The 16706-nt window shown below is 40.2% G+C and overlaps 1 protein-coding gene across 4 annotated transcripts in view; it reads right to left on the bottom strand.

Moving 5' to 3' along the window:
• Window positions 1-10609, bottom strand: part of LOC139391618 (myocyte-specific enhancer factor 2D homolog) — a 32002-nt gene extending 21393 nt beyond the window's left edge. For all 4 annotated transcript variants that reach the window (XM_071138990.1, XM_071138989.1, XM_071138988.1 and 1 more), the window contains exon 1: window positions 10431-10609. The gene's annotated coding sequence lies outside the window, so the exon portion shown is untranslated. The remainder of the gene's footprint in view (window positions 1-10430) is intronic.
• Window positions 10610-16706: the final 6097 nt, after the last annotated feature.

Consider the following 16706-nt stretch of genomic DNA (forward strand, 5'->3'; position numbering starts at 1 on the left):
AGCATTGTCTGTCACCAGTGCAAATACAGTCTGTGGTCCAAGGTCATTGATGACTGCCTTCAGCTCATCTGCAATGTAGAGACCGGTGTCTGTGCTCTTGTAGAATACTGGTTGAGGGGTGGAGATGATGTAGTTAATTATTCCTTGCCCACGAACATTCGACCACCCATCAGAGATGATTGCAATACAGTCTGCTTTCTCTATAATTTGCTTGACCTTCACTTGAACTCTAGCAAATTAGTAGATAAAGCATATCTGGATGGTGGGGTGTATGCTGGGCGAAGAACATTCAGAAATCTCTTCCAATACACATTGCATGTGAGCGTCAGAGGTGAACCAGTTGCATACACAGCTCGTGCAAGACATTAATCAGCATTTCTTTGACTACCTTCCTCCATTGAGTCAAAAAACATCTGACCTCAAATAGAAGTTGAGGGACTTTTGTCAGGGGTTGTTTGTTGTGAGCGCTGAGGGAACTTTATGCACTTGGCCAGATTATTCTGCATCTTTGTTGCATTCTTCACATATGATTTGACACAGTATTTCCAAAAGTACACAGCTTTTCCATCTACATTAGCTGCAGTGAAAAGTCTCCGCACATAAGATTTTGCCCATGGCATTTTCCTGTAAAGATTAGGGGGACAAAATGGTTAAATAAAAACCGAATACAATTCCATGCACAGATAAATAGTTAAGCAGTTAGATTAAACAACTCCTAAGTAAGATACATGTTTTAAAATGAAACATGTATGCAGACAGGTGAATTAACACTCCTCACTTAGGATCAAGCAAGCTAAAAACCCACATGGTAGCAAAAACTAACTAGCAGAAATATTTCCAAGTTAGAAATGATTTTAGCACACTTTGCTGTAGGCTACTATTTAACTAGTTAACTAACAGTAGTTAACAAAAAAATGGTGTCGTATGAAATATATTCACCCACCCAGTATTGTAATCTAAACTTACCAGAAAGTATGTAGTCCTTGGCTCAGACAGTGTAGTAGTGTGGGCTCAATAGGATCTCATTACTGTGCAAGATCTTGAGAATCAGCAGTATGATGGAAGAATGCACTGTGCATGCAGAGGGTTGGGGATAAAAAAAAAAGTTAACCAACCATATTAACCAAAATATGCCACAAGACCTAGAATTGCCTTGTGTATTCCACCAAAAAGCTAACTTTTTTGATGTAAGCTTATAGAGCTTATCATTTCCCAAAATTCCCAGGCTTAACTTCCCATGGAAAATTCCCAGAATTTTTTCAACCCTAGCTATAGGACTGCTTTAAAAAAATATATATATATATATATATATATATATATATAATTTTTTAAAAATTGGTCCACTAATGCAGAACTAGTTAGTTCCAGTGTAAATTGTGAAAAAAATAAATAAATAAATAAATAAATAATTCTCCCCCCAACCACTTTTTGCAGCACCGTCAGCACCCAGACTCTCCCGCAGTGAACGGCAACCTAACAATTTCTTGACATTGCTGACACATTTGATTAGCCATAGAATGAACTACAATAAGGATTGTGGCCAGCCCTGTTCTCCCCGTGCGGCACTCGGCATGGCTACCCCCTCTCATTACTGTAATTGACATGTCCATCCTCCCTCTTCCTCCCCCCGAAGGCGCTGATGGCTCAATTAGGAGCTGGCTGGAGGACTGATTAGATGCCAAGATAATGAGGCTGTCGCTCGACTCACACCGAGCCAGAGCAGAACCAGCTCACTCTGTCAGTGACATTATAGGAACCCCAAAGAGCTAAAGGAGAGACGTAGCTTTCAACTAAAGCCCAGACTCAGACACTTTGGACAGGCTCAGGCAGGCTGGTCTGAAATAGACTGGCCGAGTTGCTGAGACCTTACAGAGACCGCCTCATTATCTGTCGAGGGCAGACCTTCCGTCACCTTGGTTCAATCGACCTGCCTGGATGTCTCCTTGAAACGTCAACTGGGTGCTTTCGCACCCTGTGAAAATGTCCTCTGATTAAGAGAGAGTGCGCAATCAAGCCAGGCTAGGCATCTGTCGGTTTTGGAGTGGTGTACAGTAATTAGTGGCAGTGACCTTTTAGCAGATTACACATTGGTCAATGAAATGTGGGCAAAGTCCTAGACTGAAGGCCAGGGCCATCATGCCTTGAAAAGGAGGAAGGGAGGGGGGTTACTCATCGGTTATCTTACTCCAGCTAATGGAGGAGGGATTCCTCAATGTTTCACAACGGAGGATAGGTTGAGTAAATCTCAGTTCTGTCATTTTTTCTTGAGTCTCGGTTCAGTGGTTTGCAAAGAATTTGCTGGGTTCCATGCAGAGAGCTGCACAGAGGTAGAGGCCTGATGGTTACTATTCTTAGATACAGTTAACCCCTTCTTGATCACTCAGACTTATCCCACCTAGGCCTGTTGGTTTTTCCTCTGTAACCTCTCCTCATATTCATTTCATTATGGCCCTCTTGAAATCTCTGAATTTTCCTTGTCACCTCCCTCTCCTTTGACCTTTTCTATTGATGGAGATGATCTCCTCATGCGGCTGAAATCCCACTCCAGGGCTACATGGAGTCTCTTTACAATGAATCACCATTTGAGTCCGGTCACATTGGCTTTACATTGCAAAATCTTGCTGAGGAAAGAGCGTTCACAGGTCCTGTCAAACTGACACGTTGCAGCCAGGTTTACTGCTACTAAGAGCAGTCAGGTATAACACAAGCTGAACATGGCAAACCGTGACAGGTGTGAGTTCCTGGTGTGTCAACGAGTGACCAGAAGAGTGCATGGTGAACAGTGTTACACAGGGATTTGTCCAACATTGAAATCCATGGGCGGGTCCAAACAGTGCACATTTTATAACTTTTTCGGGATGGAAAAACCTTGAGTGTAAACGACTAAACCAGATATAAAGTAAGTAGAAAAGATAATGACCCTATATAAAAAAAATTATAACAAACTAGCAAATCACCCAAATAAAAGCTACAGTCATGGAAAATGTTTAATGTATTTAACAGTGTGTTCTGTTATGTTTGAACAAAAGAACAAATCAGCCATGGCAAAATGCATAGAAATGCAGCAAAATATTATATACTGCAAAATGTCCTCTCAGCTCCATGGTAGAATATGTAGAATGACAGGAAGTGCTTTAAAAAAAACGGCAAAATGTGTAGAATCTACCTTCTTAACGATACAAGAACTAACAAAGTTGAGAGGTGTAGCATCCGTTGTTCCCAGCAGCTTTCCCCCAAATACTCATCATCTTCCTGATGCATAAAGACAAATATCCTCAAAGCCCCTGTACCTCCAGTTCAACCAGACAAATTAAAGAAGAGGAACTGTTTTACTACTGTGGCCAACTTTAAAATGCAAACAAGCCAGGCCAGCCAGCCTTTATCTCAAATCAGTAGTGTAACTTGTGGGAGCTACTGTTCCTGCTCCTGTTGTATATGTGGTGAACAGAAATACAAATGTTTCCAGAGGAAATCAACATTTTGACCAACATGATTAAAATAAATTTGCCCAAAAAGTTCATTGATATTAGGTTGGTGGGGAGGTGTTTCACAGACGTAAAAACACAATGAACAAAAATATAAATGCAACATTTTTGAAATTGTTGCAGAGTAGTTTATATAAGGTAAATCAGGCGATTGAAATTGATTCATTCAGCTCTCATCTATGGATTTCACATGCCTGGGAATAAAGATATACATTTTTTGGTCACAGATATTATTATTATTTTTTTTTTTAAGGTAGGGGGCGTGGATCAGAAAACCTGTCAGTATCTGGTGTGACCACCATTTGCCTCATGCAGCGTGACATCTCCTTTGCATAGAGTTGATCAGGCTGTTGATTGTGGCATGTTGTCCCACTCCTCTTCAATGTCTGTGCGAAGTTGCTGGATATTAGCGGAAACTGGAACACGGCGTCATACTCGTTGATCCAGAGCATCCTAAACATGCTCAATGGGTAACATGTCTGGAGAGTATGCAGGCCATGAATGAACTGGAACATTTTCAGGAATTGTCTACAGATCCTTGCGACATCGGGCCGTGCATTATCATGCTGAAACATGCGGTGAATAAATGGCACAATAATGGGCCTCAGGATCTCGTCACGATATCTTGGTGCATTCAAATTGCCATTGATAAAATGCATGTGTGTTAGTTGTCCATAGCTTATGGTTGCCCATACCATAACCCCACCATGGGGCACTCTTCACAACTTTGACGTCAGCAAACTACTCGCCCACACAACACCATACACAACGCCTGCCATCTGCCCAGTACAGTTGAAACTGGGATTCATCCGTGAAGAGCACACTTCTTCAGCATGCCAGTGGTGAGCCTTTGACCACTGAAGTCAGTTACAACACCGAACTGCAGTCAGGTCAAGACCCTGTTGAGGATGACGAGCACGCAGATGAGCTTCCCTGAGATGGTTTCTGACCGTTTGTGCAGAAATTCTTTGATTGTGCAAACCCACAGTTTCATCAGCTGTCCAGGTGGCTCATCTCAGACAATCCTGCAGGTGAAGAAGCCATATTTGGAGGTGATGGGCTGGCATGGTTACACGTGGTCTGCAGTTGTGAGGCCGGTTGAACGTACTGCCAATTTCTCTAAAACGACATTGGAGGCGGCTTATGGTAGAGAAATGAACATTAAATTCTCTGGCTAAAGCTCTGGTAGACATTCCTGCAGTCAGCATGCACACTCCCTCAAAACTTGAGACATCAGTGTCATTGTGCTGTGTGACAAAACTGCACATTTTAGAGTTGCCTTTAATTATCCCCAGTACAAGGTGCACCTTTGTAAACAGCATGATCATTAATCAGCTTCTTGATATGCCACATCTGTCAAGTGGATTGATTATCTTGGCAAAGGAGAAATGCTCACTAACAGGGATATAAACAAATTTCAGAGAAATAAGCTTCTCTTTTTTCAGCTCATGAAACATGGGACCAACACTTTACATGTTGCGTTTATATTTTTGTTAAGTATAATTGACTAGTGAAATGGCTGTCTGTGACAGCATGTTCTCTAATAGGCTTGGGCGGTATACCTTACATCAGGGTATTTGGAAATAGCCACGGGATGGTTTTACAATACCATAACTACTACTTTTCATGTTTTTCTATACATTTTAATATTTGCAGCTACTTTTTAAGTAAGCATAAATCCCAGTCAACTTGTTCAATGCGTTTGTAAATGGCACAACAGGAGAAACCGGAAGGTGATTTCAGCTGTACATTGAAAGTCAGTGATTTTTTGCTTCAATAGAGTGATAAGGGACGTGCAACTCTAATTTTCCTACACAGAAAATACATTAGTGCAACACATTTGGCAGAAAATAGCTTGTTTTCATCAGATGACAGAAGTCCAGCGCTATTTGGCTGGCAGCCACACAAGGGAGCTTACAATGAAAAAGAAAGGTATTTTTTGCAAAAACGATGCATGGCCAACAAATTTCTAATGTTTAGGCCCATCATAGAAAGAATGTAGCCAGCTACATTTCCTAATGTTTTGCTTTAAGTCCATCTTGAATTTTTACCAATAGATACCCATTCGTCAGAGTAGTGTCTGCTGAACACCCGTTCGTGAATTCTCAGAGTTTAGAAGAGCAACTGAAGCACACACTTAATCTTATGCCAAGCAGAAATGTCAATAAGAAGCATTTTACATCTGTGTTTACAAAAATCAGAAAGAATATTTTTTTCCTGTGTGAAAAATTTAGCATAATGCATTAACACTGGGCATGGGCAATATACCATACATTGCATTCAGGAAGTATTCAGACCCCTTGACTTATTCTACATTGTTAGTCTTATTCTAAAAAGGCATTAAATATACAAATTCAGTCTACACACACACACACACACACACACACACACACACACAACCCTATAATGAGTGAAAACAAGTTATACATTTTTGTAAATGTATTAAAAATAAAAACAGAAATACCTTATTTACATAAGTATTCAGACCCTTTGCTATGATACTCAAAATTGAGCTCAGGTGCATCCTGTTTCCATTGATCATCCTTGATATGGTTCTACAACTTGGAGTCCACCTGTGGTAAATTAAATTGATTGGACATGATTTGGAGAGGCACACACCTGTCTATATAAAAAGGTCCCACAGTTGACAGTGGATGTCGGAGCAAAAACCAAGCCATGAGGTCAAAAGAATTGTCCGTAGAGCGCCAAGACAGGATTGTGTCGAGGCACATATCTGGGGAAGGGTACGAAAACATTTCTGCAGCATTGAAGGTCTCCAGAAACACAGTGGCCTCCATCATTCTTAAAAGAAAGACATTTGAAACCAACAAGACTCTTCCTAAAGCTGGCCACCCGTCCAAACTAAGCAATCGGGGGAGAAGGGCCTTGGTCAGGGATTTGACCAAGAACCCGATGGTCACTGACAGAGCTCCAGAGTTCCTCTGTGGATATGGGAGAACCTTCCAGAAGGACAACCATCTCTGCAGCACTCCACCGATCAGGCCTTTATGTTAGAGTCGCCAGATGGAAGCCACTCCTCAGTAAAAGGCACAACAGCCAGCTTGGAGTTTGCCAAAATAAACCTAAAGGACTCTGACCATGAGAAAAAAATATTCTCTGGTCTGATGAAACTAAGATTGAACTCTTTGGCCTGAATGCCAAGTCTGGAAGAAACCTGGCACCATCCCTACGATGAAGCATGGTGGTGACAGCATCATGCTGTGGGGATGTTTTTCCAGTGTCAGGGACTGGGAGACTAGTCAGGATCGAGGGAAGGATGAATGGAGAAAAGAACAGAGAGATCCTTGATGAAAACCTGCTCCAGAGCGCTCAGGACCTCAGACTATGGCGAAGGTTCACCTTCCAACAGGACAATGACCCTAAGCACACAACCAACGCAGGAGAGGCTTCGGAACAAGTCTCAATGTCCTCGAGTGGCCCAGCTAGAGCTCAGACTTAAACCTGATCGAACATCTCTGGAAAACCTGAAAATAACTGTACAGCAACGTTTCCCATCCAACCTGGCAGAGCTTGAGGATCTGCATAGAAGAATGCAAGAAACTAACCAAATACAGATGTGACAAGCTTGTAGTGTCATACCCAAGAAGACTCAAGGCTGTAATTGCTGCCAAAGGTGCTTAAACATAGAACTGAGGAAAAGGTCTGAATAATTATGTAAATGTGATTTGTTTTTACAAAATTTGCTAACATTTCTAAACTATTTTTGCTTTGTCATTATGGTGTAGTGTGTGTAGATTGAGGGGGGGAAAAACAATGTATTAATTTTAGAATAATCCTGTAACGTAACAAAATGTGGAAAAAGTCCAGGGTTCTGAATACTTTCCGAATGCACTGTATTTACCATATACTGGGGTATTTGGAAAAAGCAATGGGATGGATTCTCAATACCGTTGAACTATTTCTTTGTAGATTTTTTTCAAAAGTAACTACAAAAAGAAAAATTGTATCAGTAAATATCTGCAGTCAACTTGTGCAATACGTTAGGAGATAAAGAACACTGCGTTCTTCATTTCACCCGGTCACAATTTTTCATTATCAAGCTTACCAGTAGTCCCCAGTCACGCAGTGTTCGTTTACAAGCACACAACGACGAGAGACCGGAGCCTTGTGAGTCACCCACTGTTGTGAAGCATGCGCCAGGTGATCTAATTACAGTATGGAATTCACAGCTAAATGTTTGCCAGCTAGATATCTTATAACTACTAAGTTAATTGTATAAAATGTGCTAAATGCTCTGCAGTCTCGTCTGATCTCAACAGCTAAGCAGGGTCAGTTGGGTTTGAAAACCGCGCCCCTTGTGTGCAATGATAGTATTACTGAATATCTCAGTATGCCAGTCTGGATACCACCCAAGCCTAGTTAAGAAGACCCCTAACTTAATTTGCTAAGTGGCTGAATTAATAAGGTGACAACACATCATATTGTGTTAGCTTTTTGTCGTGTTTTGTTCATTTACACAATGTCTCTCGTTCACATTTGCTTGTAAATGTCCAAACTCATCAAAAAGTACATTCGATAGTTCCTACCTGTTTAACTTCATGAGCTGAATTGCCCGTCTTTGCAATTTGTTTATTTTCCTTTGGGCTCATTAGCATATTTAGCTAGCAAACGACATGGAAATTCTCTATTACTTGTGCAATTTTTTGGGGGAAATTCTGATACACCCAATAGGCTTTTTTGCGGGTTATTTGGCACCCCTTTGTGTACTAAGCTGGTAATACCGTAAATACTGAGGTGAGAGAAGTACAGTAGGGGTGCCAGGGCATTCATACTTATTGTGCATCGCCGAGCAGCGCAGAACTGTTGTGAAGGAAATTGTCAAATAAGTAAGTTTGTGTTTATACAGGACCTCCCACCCTCACCTACCGTCAACCAATCATGTCAATGCAGAGCTATACGGAGCCCTCAGAATTGTTACAAAATTTGAGAGGCGTGCAGCAAGGAGATCCAACTGGCCACTGCAACCCCCCCGGAGGTTCCACAATTGTATCACACCATCCTTCCCGCGCCTCCGACCATATTTTTTGATCAAGCATAAATTGTCTCTTAGAATGACTTGTGACAATGTGTTCAGAAGGTTGGAAGTTCATTGGTTTCTGATAACAGCTTGAATTTGTAATCCATTGTTATATATATATATATTTCCCATGAATTCAAAAAAATCTAAAGTTGGTTTAAGTCTGTGTGATGTTTTGTGTAACAAACTGTGCCATACTGTAAGTAAGGCTTACAATCACTTGGGTTATACGAGTACATTTTCAAACATTGATAAAATGACTATCTGAGTCTACATGATTGTGTCCTTCAGACTGGCCCCAAAGCACAAGGCTGTGTCTGGCCTACTTCTACCCGAGCAGCAGCATTAGAATCAGACTAAGAACTGGATCCCTTGGGACCCTCCACACAACATAGCTGCCAATGTCCAGGTCACATGACATTAAAATGATTAACGTTCCACTACGAATCTAATTCAAGGCCCGGAATCTAATATTAATGTCTGCTGATGCATCAAGAGGTTATTCATAAGCTAAAGGATAAGTACAGTATTTAGGTGGACTAACAGCTAGGGAATCCATACCCTCTGTTCTATGGCACTGGCTACAGAGATCTGAGCAAATTGTCCACATGAGAAAACATCTGTTATATTTGAACAGTGGTCAAGACCTTCAAAATACTTTGGAAGACCATAAGAAGCTTCATACAATAGGTTTCCCATTCAAATGTAATAGGATTTATTTAAAGGTATGAAGGTGTGAAGGTACACAAATCTAAATATGTAGGCCCCTATGTGCAGTGTGATCTCCAAACCCCAGCATCACAGATTAGTGATTTGTTGTTTGTTTTAATAATCACATGCAAAGCCAGTACATCAAGGTGCAATAATTACACGAGAGAGAGAGATGAGAGGTATAATGATTTTAAAATGCAGAGAGATTTGAAGTATAGTGATTATAAAATTCAAATATTAAAAAAAAAAGTGTTGAAAGTTATCAGCGTGCTCTGACATCTGTGTTTTTGCCTTTGATAGCTAGCCTACCTGAGTATTTCGTCACTAACAGCTACATTGAAGATGAAAATCCAGGGGATATATATCGTCTACTGTGTGCAGCCTGAAGTGTAGCCTATTATTTTCAATTAAAAGTAATTGTCTAATAAAATTGTAATAGCAAGCCAGACTACTGTAGGCACAGTGACAGACAGGTCAAAGACGGACAGACATTCTGATGGCGCTTTCAAGCCAACTGGGAACACCAGGGGGCGAGGTCAAATCATGACGTCAGTGATCTTCAGGTCGGAAAGTTAATGTTCTAGAAAGATGCCCGAGTTGTCAACCTGGAATTCCAAGTTGGAGCACCGTTCAAAACGATTCTCCCAGTCGGAGCTCGTTTTTCCCCGTTTTCATAAAAGCACTGAAGTCGGAGAACCCGAGTTCCAAGTTATTTTGAACGTGGCAAGAGACTGACAGTCAGACAACAAATCCGCTGTGACAGCTCGCTCTAGCTCTATTGTTTTTGTTGTGGCCCTGTTGTCAACATGCGCGCACCTCCACCGTTATAAACCGAGAGCTTTCACGGTTCACACCATAATGGAGGGTTCATATGTCGTCTAGCGAAGGTGCTCTTTCAGGCCATTTCACAATCTCTGGCGAAGCCGACCGACAGCCATTAGTCTACCTTGCTTGCCAGCCTCAACTCTTACGAAAAAATACAACCCAACCAAGTGCCATGACTGCGACTACTGAGCTCACCAATTATATTAATACATTTTTTAAAACCATTTAGGGGTGAATAATGTTGTCAATACAAATCAGCCTATTAGGCTACCCTCTTGTCTAGAACGGTTTGATTAAAACAATACAAGCACTCTTGTTCTTACGAGGGAAAAAAACGAAAACGCAGGAAGCAAATGTATAATTCCACTTACCCTGAAATATTACATCCACAATCGTGTGAAAAGCTAGAGGATTGGTTTAAAATAGAGGTATAATGAAAAGACGATGCGCTATAATCATGATCGACGTCTCAATTTAAATAAATCCACTCTCCCCTTCTCCGTAAAATGTAACTATTCCGTTCAGCCAAACGATACAATGTACCTAGTGCATAACCTACGTCATTGACACCGTTCATGAGTGACTTGTAAGAAGCCAATAGAAAGCTGACACTCCAGCATCAAAGCCAATCACAGTATAAATTACTGTAAATAGGAAGGGCATGAAGGAGACGGGATGACGGCCATGTTCTACAAGGGTTTTTGTGTCCCTCCGCTTCGGTATTTACCTTTTGCATGATTTTGCATGTGGGTAAAATGTCACTGTGTGTATAGTCGAATGGCCTACCTCCTCGTGTTCATGTAGAAGACCCGTTAGCTGTTTTACAAATATGTGGTTTACAGTTAGGACATTTGTATACGTACAGAATGTTGGGAGAATCTCAATTGTATACTCAACATGTCCTCTCTCCTTCTCAAAACCCATTGGATGAGAAAGCCAGAGGTCCCTCCCCTCTGACCTTCTCCTCCAATGAATTTTGAAAAGGAGGCAGGAGAGAGGACTCAAGGAGTATGCAATTGAGATCCTCCCCTAGTCTTTGCGTTGACAGTAAAAGAAAGTGGATATGTGGACACTGTAAGAAACAAAAAGCTCTGTGAAGTCTCCTCCATGATCAGAAGAGGGTGCCACTTCAACAGTATAGGCATGTGTAGGCCTATTATTTAGGCAGCAGGTAGTGTGTTCTAATTATCTTGATTAACCAATTGCTTTCACCTCCTAAATCGATTGTTATTGCACAGAACATAATTTCCAAAGACCTTGTGTAAAGGAAGTCACAATGGTTGATTGCTTAGTGAGTAGCCTACCTTCCCCCTTATTGAACTCAGGACCTACAGTATGGGTGTGTTCAAGCGGGTCACTTTTGTCAAGTCATCACCACCTTTCAAAATGTGTTGCATTCTGGGGATAAAAATTGTCTGACTTGTGCGTACATGTCAACTGCATGAACTTTATAACAACCATGTGATCAAAGGTCATGAAGATTCTCAGTTGCATAATCCTTGCGTCCTCTCTCCTTGCCTCCTTCTTAAAACTCATTGGATGAGAAAGCCAGAGGTCCCGCCCCTCTGACCTTCTCCTCCAATGGGTTTTAAGGAGGAGAGGAGCGAGGTCATGAGGAGTATGCAATTGGGAATCTCCCAACATTTCTGCAGTTGCTCTTCACAACCTTAATCCTGCAGTATTTCTCTGTCTCAAATGTGTCTTAGGCCTAACAACACCCATGCCAATATATCCTCCAAACACTGTCTTCTCGGGCATTATCACTTATATAGAGCCTCTCACAATGTAGGTGATAGCTGCAGTAAGTAAACAGGCATTTTAACATCATAGATTTCGCTGGTGGTAATTTGTGGAAAAGACACAGGCTGGAATGTGCTTTTAACCAATCAGCATTCAGGATTAGACCCACCGGTTGTATAATGTCTGCATTAGGGTGTTTTTGTTTGACCCATGCAAACTGGCCAAAGACATGACTGAAACAGGAACTAATTTGCCTGGATGTATGTGTACCGTGGATATACATATAACCTACAAATAAGTGTGATATGTGTGGCTCTCTCACTGTCAATTGATTGTAGGCTCCAATGTACACACATGATTTCAGGGAGTGTATGATATGAGTGTTGGAGATGTTTATTTCGGCATTATAAAGAAAAAGTTTTACAAACATGGCAACTCTGCCATGTTGATTTGAGCCTTGCTGTTGAAAAAAACACATTTGTGTCCGACTTTCAGCTGTTGCAGATGCACTTCCCCCGACTTCACTCATGGACTTTCATCTACTACAGTCTGTTCCTTTAAAAGTTAAATTCACACACTATGGAGACTGACCGTACCGAGCATAGCGCAGTGTTGCAATGTTGTTTTCCGTCACAAAAGGGGCGGCTCCTTGTAATATCCAACATACAGTGCCTTGCGAAAGTATTCGGCCCCCTTGAACTTTGCGACCTTTTGCCACATTTCAGGCTTCAAACATAAAGATATAAAACTATTTTTTTGTGAAGAATCAACAACAAGTGGGACACAATCATGAAGTGGAACAACATTTATTGGATATTTCAAAATTTTTCAAAAACTGAAAAATTGGGCGTGCAAAATTATTCAGCCCCTTTACTTTCAGTGCAGCAAACTCTCTCCAGAAGTTCAGTGAGGATCTCTGAATGATCCAATGTTGACCTAAATAACTAATGATGATAAATACAATCCACCTGTGTGTAATCAAGTCTCCGTATAAATGCACCTGCACTGTGATAGTCTTAGAGGTCCGTTAAAAGCGCAGAGAGCATCATGAAGAACAAGGAACACACCAGGCAGGTCCGAGATACTGTTGTGAAGAAGTTTAAAGCCGGATTTGGATACAAAAAGATTTCCCAAGCTTTAAACATCCCAAGGAGCACTGTGCAAGCGATAATATTGAAATGGAAGGAGTATCAGACCACTGCAAATCTACCAAGACCTGGCCGTCCCTCTAAACTTTCAGCTCATACAAGGAGAAGACTGATCAGAGATGCAGCCAAGAGGCCCATGATCACTCTGGATGAACTGCAGAGATCTACAGCTGAGGTGGGAGACTCTGTCCATAGGACAACAATCAGTCGTATATTGCACAAATCTGGCCTTTATGGAAGAGTGGCAAGAAGAAAGCCATTTCTTAAAGATATCCATAAAAAGTGTCGTTTAAAGTTTGCCACAAGCCACCTGGGAGACACACCAAACATGTGGAAGAAGGTGCTCTGGTCAGATGAAACCAAAATTGAACTTTTTGGCAACAATGCAAAACGTTACGTTTGGCGTAAAAGCAACACAGCTGAACACACCATCCCCACTGTCAAACATGGTGGTGGCAGCATCATGGTTTGGGCCTGCTTTTCTTCAGCAGGGACAGGGAAGATGGTTAAAATTGATGGGAAGATGGATGGAGCCAAATACTGGACCATTCTGGAAGAAAACCTGATGGAGTCTGCAAAAGACCTGAGACTGGGACGGAGATTTGTCTTCCAACAAGACAATGATCTAAAACATAAAGCAAAATCTACAATGGAATGGTTCAATAATAAACATATCCAGGTGTTAGAATGGCCAAGTCAAAGTCCAGACCTGAATCCAATCGAGAATCTGTGGAAAGAACTGAAAACTGCTGTTGACAAATGCTCTCCATCCAACCTCACTGAGCTCGAGCTGTTTTGCAAGGAGGAATGGGAAAAAATTTCAGTCTCTCGATGTGCAAAACTGAGACATACCCCAAGCGACTTACAGCTGTAATCGCAGCAAAAGGTGGCGCTACAAAGTATTAACTTAAGGGGGCTGAATAATTTTGCACGCCCAATTTTTTAGTTTTTGATTTGTTAAAAAAGTTTTAAATATCCAATAAATGTCGTTCCACTTCATGATTGTGTCCCACTTGTTGTTGATTCTTCACAAAAAAATACAGTTTTATATCTTTATGTTTGAAGCTTGAAATGTGGCAAAAGGTCGCAAAGTTCAAGGGGGCCGAATACTTTCGCAAGGCACTGTACTTTTGAAAAACCTGAAAATTGAGACGCGCAAGGCAGGTAACGTTGTTGCTTGGTTCCCTGATCTAATCTATTGGCTATTCATCAAAGTAACCTATTTTGCATTGATAAACAACCAAATATTATCTGTGACTTTTCAAACAGTAAACCAAACAACAAGAATATACCAAAAAAGGTATTTTGTTTAAAAGTAATAACTGGTGATTCCAGGTTATTGTGAAATGGTAGAACCTTCTGTAGCCAACTAGCTATGTGCTTTTTTTCCTCCATGACCAAAACATGATGTTATTATATTTTTAGCTGATATAGGAATGATTATTTCACATGGAGATGTGGGAAGCTAAAAAGGCTAGCTAGTTTGCTATGTTTTTAGCCAGGTTAAAGCCAGCATCCAAATTAGGCTGCCAGCTAGCTAATACTAGCAAGAGAAGGCGAAATTAAATGAAAAACTTTGCTATTGCCCCCCAGTGAGCTCCAAAAATCCCACTTCACACACACATGCACATAGATCAACGGAGTGACGCTTGTAGTAACCTTAAAGGCCAACACCCCCACTTTTCAACCTAATTTTCAATATCTTCAGTGTCAACATAACTGAAAACGGCACATTTATAAGTTTAGTAGAATTTTTTAAAATGACGGTAAAAAAGTTATAGCCGACGACATCAAAAGTTAAAACATTTTAAAAACAGTGATTTTCAAACAATGAGCTTCACAGTGATGTGGGGAGCAATAAAATACCCTCCCTTGGGCTAGAAACTTGTTGCAGGTTTTGAAAATCACTGTTTTTTAATCCTACCCTATGATGCCACACAAGCTTTCTTCTTATATTTTTAACCACAGATCATAGAAACACTCTGTTTTCACATATGTAGACACCAGTGGTGGCTGGTGGGAAGAGCTATAGGAGGATGGGCTCATTGTGATGGCTGGAATGGAATATATGGAATGGTGTCAAACATATGGAAACCACATTGACGCTGTTCCAGCTATTACAATGAGCCCGTCCTCCTATACCCCTCCCACCAGCCTCCTCTGGTAGACACTGGTTTGGTGCTGGAGATGATGAATATGGGGTTGAAAATTTGCGGAATTGCCCTTTAAGCATCAATCTCGTTCACGTTGTTTATTCATTCACATTACCATAATCACTCCGTTGTGTTGTACCAGATGTCATGCATTTCAATGGGGACGTCCATAACAGAATGGAAAAGCAGCAGTGGAAGACTCTGTTGGGAGACCGACACTGCATACTTTGACATTTTTCAAACTTTGCATCATCTTCAGTCCAGCCAGAGTCCATCGAAGAACAGGAAGTTAACAAACCACAGAAGAAGTTGAAAATGTATGGTTTTCAGTGATGTCATTATGGGATAGCTAGCAACTTGTAAAAAATGACCCATTCCACACTTATGAAAAGTCATCTTAATTTTGGGAATGATCACAAAGTTTATCCAGAACTCAGATTGGAAGGTGTGGGATTACTTGAGAAATCTTGTTGTAATAAATATTTTAGACAAATTCTTCATTCACAAAACCAACTTACACCGAGAGGAAGTTTTTCTGGAACATGCTTATTTTAAGACCTTACAAATACTGTATACCAAACAAAGTTAAGGAAGTGCACTTCAACATTTTGCATATGTAATTCTATGACTTACAAATTTGTGGCTATTGATGACATCTGCGTTTTCTGTGAAAAAGAAGGTGAGAATCTGTCTCACTTGTTCTTTGAATGTAAATTTGTGTCCGAATTCTGGGAAAACCTTACAAAGTACTTATTTACCATTATGAACACTGCCTATAATTTGAACATAAAATATATAATATGTTACTATTGCAATGATAACATAACCACTGAAATGATTGTTAATTGTTTTATTCTTGTTGCCAAATACTTTATACACAAACAAAAATTCAAAAATTCTATACCAAAATTACCAATTTTTCTGATTGAATTTAATGATCTTATTAATACACTAACCCTAGTGAATAACAAAAATAATAACATCTTCATGAATAATATATTTTCAGAGTGAATAAAATTACACTTAAATTGTTTATTTTTTGTATTTTATTTTTATTTATATTTTTTGTATGTTTGAGTATTGTTAATACCTGTGTTTGGTTTGTTAGACATTTTTGATGTAGCAATGTAAGTAGATTTTTCTATTATGAATAAAATAAATGTATTAAAAAATAATAATAATAATAATTACCCATTCCTATAAGTGAGAAAAATGTCAATAGTAATGTTAAAAATACACATTGCCTGTTAAGCTAATTATATTATATGACTGCTGCCTCCCGTTTAAGTTTATTGTGATGGTAATGACGTTTGTTTTTTATGCTAATTATTAGGTGGAGGTGACTAGCCAAAATGGTAACTTAAACCTAGCCAAGCTTTAGCTAGCTAGCCAGCCTGGTCTCAGACTAGATATAACAGGGCACTCAATTACAATGATATGTTACATAAGATGGTTGGTTACTTAAGGCAAAAACACAAACAAATTTGCGAGTTCGAATCTCATCCTGATTTGTACAAATGGTAATTTGTAACATAGCATACGAAAAGGAGTCTCAGATTTACATACAGAATAATACAAAAAGCTCTGAGACTAGGTTGAGCTAGCC

The sequence above is a fragment of the Oncorhynchus clarkii genome, chromosome 32 (genome assembly GCF_045791955.1).
Source record: "Oncorhynchus clarkii lewisi isolate Uvic-CL-2024 chromosome 32, UVic_Ocla_1.0, whole genome shotgun sequence".
Lineage (NCBI taxonomy): Eukaryota > Metazoa > Chordata > Actinopteri > Salmoniformes > Salmonidae > Oncorhynchus > Oncorhynchus clarkii.